This window comes from Etheostoma cragini, chromosome 6 (assembly GCF_013103735.1).
Source record: "Etheostoma cragini isolate CJK2018 chromosome 6, CSU_Ecrag_1.0, whole genome shotgun sequence".
Classification (NCBI taxonomy): Eukaryota; Metazoa; Chordata; class Actinopteri; order Perciformes; family Percidae; genus Etheostoma; species Etheostoma cragini.
This window is the reverse complement of record NC_048412.1, coordinates 4,236,084-4,242,880: the sequence shown is the minus strand read 5'-3', so window position 1 is coordinate 4,242,880 and position 6,797 is coordinate 4,236,084. Positions and strand designations below refer to the sequence as shown.

The 6,797-nt window shown below is 41.4% G+C and overlaps 1 protein-coding gene across 2 annotated transcripts in view; it reads left to right on the top strand.

Moving 5' to 3' along the window:
• LOC117946104 (E3 ubiquitin-protein ligase RNF19A-like) overlaps nt 1-6,797 on the top strand; it is a 37,433-nt gene that overhangs the window by 5,150 nt on the left and 25,486 nt on the right. The window lies entirely within an intron of this gene.

Sequence of the window (6,797 nt, the reverse complement as noted above, 5' to 3'; positions counted from 1 at the left end):
GACAATATTAGGTCTCTTAAATGCAGTCTATGGACTTCCAGTTTTGTAGACTTCCATAAACGTTCAGTCTGGCGGCACACAACCCTTAAACAAAAGCTTGGGTTAGTAAGGGTTACTGTTTAGTGTAGTTTGCCCCATATCTTAAAATTTGGCAAATTCTTCTTAATTTATAAACCTTTCCCACTGGCCAAGACATCTACATAAACTCCGTAAATCTAACTTTTGTCTGCAGTGGGAAAGGTAACAATCAGCATTCACTAAAGGGACAAATGACTCGGATGCTCATTTCCTGATGCTGTGATGTGCGTTGGCTTCGTCGTTAACTTCTGTCCTCTCGTCCACAAATTCCGTCTCCTCTCAAGTAGCGCTGTTCCACCAACACTGGCGGTGAGCTCCGGGGGGTTGTGCCACTGCAACCAGGTCTGGAGCTCCGATCAGGTCAGGTCGATTGTGAGAGGTTGACTGTTAAAGTATTTAGATAATTAAAAGGTATTTACTTTGAAGTGGGCTGGTTTCTAGTTATCTATCTATGACGTAACAATGGTGTAATGATTCATATGGACTCCAAAGACAAGACGGTGCTCACCCAACAGGCCAATAGGAACGTGGCCCACTCCCATGACACTATTTTCACATTGAGAGAAAAATCCTGAGATGCGAGTAAAAAATTGAATCGCGAGCAAAGATTTTCTTAGCTTATGAAAGCCAAAAGAAAAACGTTTTGAGAGAAACACTTTTTTTGTTGAGATAATTTGTTTTCACACTGATGGCAAAAAATATATATTTGCGAGTTTAAAAAAGTATTTTGAGATTGTTTTTGCTATTGCTATACAAACGTTTTCTCTCAAATATTTTTTTCTCTTTCATAAAACACTTTTTTGCTGTGTGATACATTTTTCTCAGATCATTTATTTTCTCGCATGTAATAAAGAAAAATCTAGCTTCCAACTGTTTACTAACCCTAGGGCGATCGGCCTGAGCGGAGGAGAGTTTAAGTTTATTAGCGAAGATATCGAGTGAATGTGCAGCAGAGTTTACAATTTAGTGCGCTGTATGGGAAAGCTGTAGCAGGAAAAGTTAACAACAGCTGTTTTCCGGCACTTGCGATGTTGAACACGACACCGGGAAGAATAAAAAATGATGCAGGCATACTCAGCCACTGGCAATGGACAAAAGTCCTGCATATGACTTTTGCTGGAAAAAGTGTATTGGAAGCCAAAACTTCTCTCTCTCTCTCTCTCTCTCTCTCTCTCTCTCTCTCTCTCTCTCTGTACCTGCAGGCATTGTGAAACACATCTGCAGAGGGAATAGGACAGAGGACAGGATGATGTCCACAATGTAGCAATATTGAGGGGAAAAAGGGTGCATCTTCCGAATGCGTCAATAGTGAGTTTACTGCGTCCTTTATACATTTTTCTAGAAGGCTGACAAATCTGTTGAGTGCTGTAACAGCTATCCACCATGTTTTCATTGACGCAAAACAAACATTGCATGCTGCGCCTGAGTCGGAGAGACCTTTGCTTGATGCTGGAAAGTACCGTGATATTTTCTAAGTGCAGTTAGGAAAATGTTTTAATAATCCAAATCTCCAGGAATTTTACAGTGGTTCATCCTTACACCAATAAAAGTCTCATCCCTAGTATATACTAGGGTTGTGCTGTAATACGGTATACCGCCGGGTTTTTAAAATAGCAACGGTACATTTAAAAAAATGTATTTAATATTTATATATTAATGAATAATATTTATTTATCTAATATTTAATAATGTATTTAATAGAGAGAGAGAGAGAGATTTTTATATAGGTATATAGTTAACCAAGAAAAAATAATTTTTCAATTGACAATCAGAATTTTGTCATCTTGACTGTCATTCTATCATGTTGGTCTGTTCTGAAGACGTGACAGCTGTTGCATGTCTGTCTGTCCAGGGAGAGGGATCCTGAGGTTTCCTACACTTTTTCATCGCACTGTGACTTGTTTTTCCTTATCTGAAATCTCTCTTTAGTTTTTGTGATTTAGTGATTTTATATTGATTTAAATTGACTTGACTATTGCTCAGCACTAAAGATTTCTAATTGAGGCTTCTCACCATAAGATGATTCTGTCGAAAGCCCATTTGTGTTTTATGAGTGTTAGAGGCAGCCCTTCAGAGGCAGCCCTTCAGAGACATCCGTGTTTGTGTTTCAGTGGCCTTCGTGGGCACTGTGTTTGTCAGGACACGGGTCACCACCCTCTCTTGCTCTATTGTAAACACAGCTGCAAGGCTAGGTAGTGACCTGGCCGCATCAGGGTGCTATCAATAAATTAACACGCCACCTTTGCATCTTGGATGATCAGGCAAAGGTAATTTAAGTGGTCTGAGAGAAAACTAGACTTTTCTTAGGTCTTAGAAAATCTAGCCCAGACAGGAGCCTTTGGCCATTAACAGGTCACTTCTGTCTCTATATGTAACCTGGAGAAATTCAGTCTTCTGGACCCACGGACCGCTGCTCGAAGCCGGCATCACCACACAGCTAGCATACAGTAATGTATTCAATAAGTTCACCTAGAACTCCTAGACAGCAAGTATGTTAAGTCTGTTTCCCTCTGCTGTTTTTGGTTTTTCACTTAGAACCAAGCTGGTTGAACAACTGAATTTATGCTGGTGATAGGTAAGAACAAGCAATAATTTCAGCTAATGTCAGCTGTCGTAGCTCTATTTGACAAACAACGGCACAGAGAGAGAAACTAACTTGCGGTTTAATCACAGACGGAGACCGTCTTAGAAACAGAGAGAGAGGGACAAGTTGATGGAATAAATGTGCTGTATGTGGCTCTACAATAAAACAAGATGTTACCCATTTTAAATTAAAAATAAATAGAATATCAATATGTGACGGTCAAAGTTCAAGGTATGGCTGGCCGCCGAAAATATATCAATGTATGGGTAACACTGTAGTAGAAGTCTGTCGGGAACTCGGGTGCCCCTTTGCTGCCCCTGTCAGTAATCACACTTGCTGTCTCTCAGCTAGCTATGTGGGTAGCTTAGCTAATCGTGGCCTCATTACCTGTGCTGCCTATTCCTGGTGTAACTGACGAGCACATATTCACTAACAAGCAGTGAGCACCATTTATGTTTTGCTTTTATGTCGTAGACTCCACTTAATTGGAAGCTAGACATCTTTAGGCTGATGTATGGTTGGAACTAGGCTCTACGCAGAGCCTACATGTGAGGATTTATACCAGTGCTAATTTGTCTGCGTCGTTCTAGCATATATCTTGAACCATTGTGATGTCCACTTTTTCCACATCTTGGCGCTTTATTTTCGCTACGTTTTTTTTTCCCGCGTAATGTTCCGCTAATTACTTTTTTTCTTCTAAGTTTTTATCTTTTCTTTTTTTTCTTCTATGTTTTTTCACTTTTTCCCATTTTTTTCACTTTTTCCATTTGACGCTTTTTGCCCCCCATACAGGTTTTACACTTTTCATGGAATTCATGGACACTAAACCTAATCGGTGGCTGGGGCTGTGAAAACAAAACAAAGTGTCTCCCCTGTGCTTTTTGACCACTGCTTTTTGGTTTTCCATTATGAAAAAAAAAGCGATGCCAACAGGTACTTTTTTAAGGATCCCCTCCGTCGAGGTTTAGAGTGAGCTGAGGCGATACCAAAAGGTAGCGTGAAAACCTGCAGGTCGGAGAGAATCGTCACTTATCACTGCGTCGTCATTGTTAGCGAGGGAGGGGGCTGTCCTAAACAAACCCGCCTTTTTAAAAATAGTTTAGCCTGCAGTGTTTTTCTTTCTGCCGCCAGCATCATCTGAAACTAAATTTGACTTCTGGCAACAGCCACATGTCGACAATCAAAACAACACACCTTTCTATGTGTGTGTCGCGTTAGATCATGCCAGATACCTGCTGCGTCGCTATGACAACCAGCCACACTCTACTCATGAATGAGGCGGTACTAATCCGGCAATGGAAAATAGAGGACGGTGCACCGCGGGCAAGTCGAGCAGGTACCATGTAATGGAAAAACGCCATAATGTAATGCTAGATAGTTTAATGAATAATAATGCATCCTATTTCAATTGTGATTTTGTGAGTAAAATCTGAATCTGCAACATTATCAGAAACAATTCCGTCAGGTAAATGTAGTAGTAGCCTACGTTTTCATCTGAAGTAGACGTACACAGTAAGTCAGTAGTATACAGTTGAGTTGTAAGTTATTTCGAGGAACAATGGTTCTGGAGAAAGCTGCAAGCAGTGATATTGGAGAACAAGCAATTGGCCCGTTCCAAACGGGCGCTACAGTGGTGCATAAATAAATTACTAGCCTGCACAAGGAACATATCTTAATAAAACAATAATGCCATCGATTGTCGATGGCATTCCCCCCTGTACGGTTTATCTACAAAGGTTTTTCTTGTACCTGTCTCTGGCTCAGATGTTTCTCTGATTTCCGCACCATTGTAAAGCAATGTCTTCCTCTCTGAAGTGTGAGCAAGTAAGAGGTTTAGAATTTTGCAGATCCTTAATGACTGGTCCTTCTTTCCCTATCCTGTTGAAAACTTTGAAACGGTTGTCAAGCTCAATTGCTAGCTGAATCTCGTTGACTCTCATGGCCTCAAAGGATGTTTTCAGTGTATGTATCTGGCAAGCAGTGTATATGTTAACTTTCAGGCTAAACAATAGGTATTCTTTAAAAAAATAAGTGAGGATACACTATGCATAGTTACTACTAACATAACCAGAGATATTGAGGGGATTGCTGCTCCAGTATCAATGGTATGGCAAAATCTCTACCAGGTGACAAATCTATATCGGCTAGGCTTGCTGAGTTTTTAGCTCTCTTAGCTGAGCTGAAATGCCAGGATGCTTACCTCATTTCCTCCCCCCTTGAGTGAAGTGTGGGAGGAAAGAGGGGAAGTCTGGAAGGAGGGGGGCAGCTGGAGACTGTACTGGCTTTGTTGGGGTTGGAAACTTTTCCTGTTCTTCTCCCTGCCGGCCTGCCTTGCCTTTCTTTGTATGTTCAACAATGCCTTCCCTGTTCACGCTGCTGTTGTGGTTGCTGTTTGCATCGTTTTTAATCCTTTGTATCTTGTAGGGTCAGATTCAAAACACAATGCATGACCAATACTATACTGTGTGCAATCTTTACTCCCTGCAACAGAGGGAGATACGTTTTCAATGTCTTCTCTAAACACCAGTACAAGGTTAAAGCTGGCATTTAAATACAGCCACTGACCACACCCCTAGTTTTCTTTTTAGCTTGCTCCACACTTTGGTGAAATGGGAGGGACACAGTTTGACTTTCATCCCACATCAGTCAATAGCGGCTCAGCTTGCCTGCCAGGAGGTTGCTCTGTGTTTGTTCAGGATGCACTGGAAGGCTAACTAATGCATTGACTGTCCCCAGCCCCCTAGAAGCCCAGGAATGTGCATAGAGGCAGCATTACAAAAGAGACAGACAGGCCAGGAATGCAGTTGGAGTGATACTGACTGGCCGAATACACTGGCTCAGCTGCTCCGTGTTTCACTGTTCACAGTTGCCTGAATGCCTGTCTCATTCCTAGCCTCCATTACTGTTGTACCGCTGTCTCTCTATCTACATACCTGCAGGTCTACCAGTCTGTCTTTGAAGCTGTTGTGTCCCTGATTGTCCCTAGGTATATATCTCATCTCCTGCTAGTGCATGGTTGCCTTTGCCCCACTCAACCAACCACTCATGCTGCTTACCACATATAGAAACATTGCTCACTAGGGAGTCTCTTCTGGCTAAGTTTAGACTTATGCCGCATTTCCACTGCATGGTATGGCTCGACTTGCTTGGAAACCTTTTTTGTGGGGGGGGTTTATCATTGGCAAAAGTTGTGCATAGTACATTTTTTTGGTATAGCCTGGAATTGTTCCTTGTACACTTGACATCCTGCATAAACATGCCATTAAAAAAAAAAGCCTAGCCACTATCAGTCAAGATGGAATTTTTTTCTTTTCTTTTTTTTCTTCTTTTTCCCCCCCCACTCAACCCAGATTTTGAAAAATGGCAGCTCACAAAACCATGTTGTGGCCAATTGAAGAAGTACTGATGTTCCTCTGTATGGTTGCCGATGAAAGGATCCAGTAATAAAACAGACTGTTGTATGCAGGCATTCTTTTGCATTGCTGAGTCACCTAAGGCAGTTCTCTCCTTGCTGGTGCTGATTTACCTTCCTTGGCTTAGGAAAAGACCACGCTTGTACAAGGAGAGGTTTGCCCTTTTATGTTTTTGTATATTATATCCCTTTAGTTTACAGTCGGCCTTACTAAGCAGATGTTTAACCAGGGTGTCGCCGTGTTTGGAAAAGAACTCAGTGGAATCTTTAAAAGGTCCTATAAGATATTTTTTGGCAAGTGTCCGGCCGGACATGTAAAAGAAAAAAATAATTGCCCGAAGTTTTAACTGGCCCCTATTTCCTTTTTGTTTAAAAAAAGAACAACAAAAAAACTTCAGCGTCAGAAATATAAACAAAAACATCAACAGTTTTTTTTGTCAAACATCGAAAGCATCAAAAGTGTAAACTTTTGATGCCGTCAAACTCAATTCTTGATTGGTTCTTTTGAATTATTTTTATTTCTTACTCTATAATCCCCTCCCCCCTCCCCCCAAGATTATACTTAAATCTCATTGAGAAGCTTTTAATGCTGACTACAGCCTGTAGCCGGTGAGTTGACATAGGTGTTTTTGTTTTGTGAGTGGGACCTAGACAGGGCCTTCAAACCAGACAGTGGGACCTAGACAGGGCCTTCAAATCAGACGGCTGGCCTACCTGGTTCAT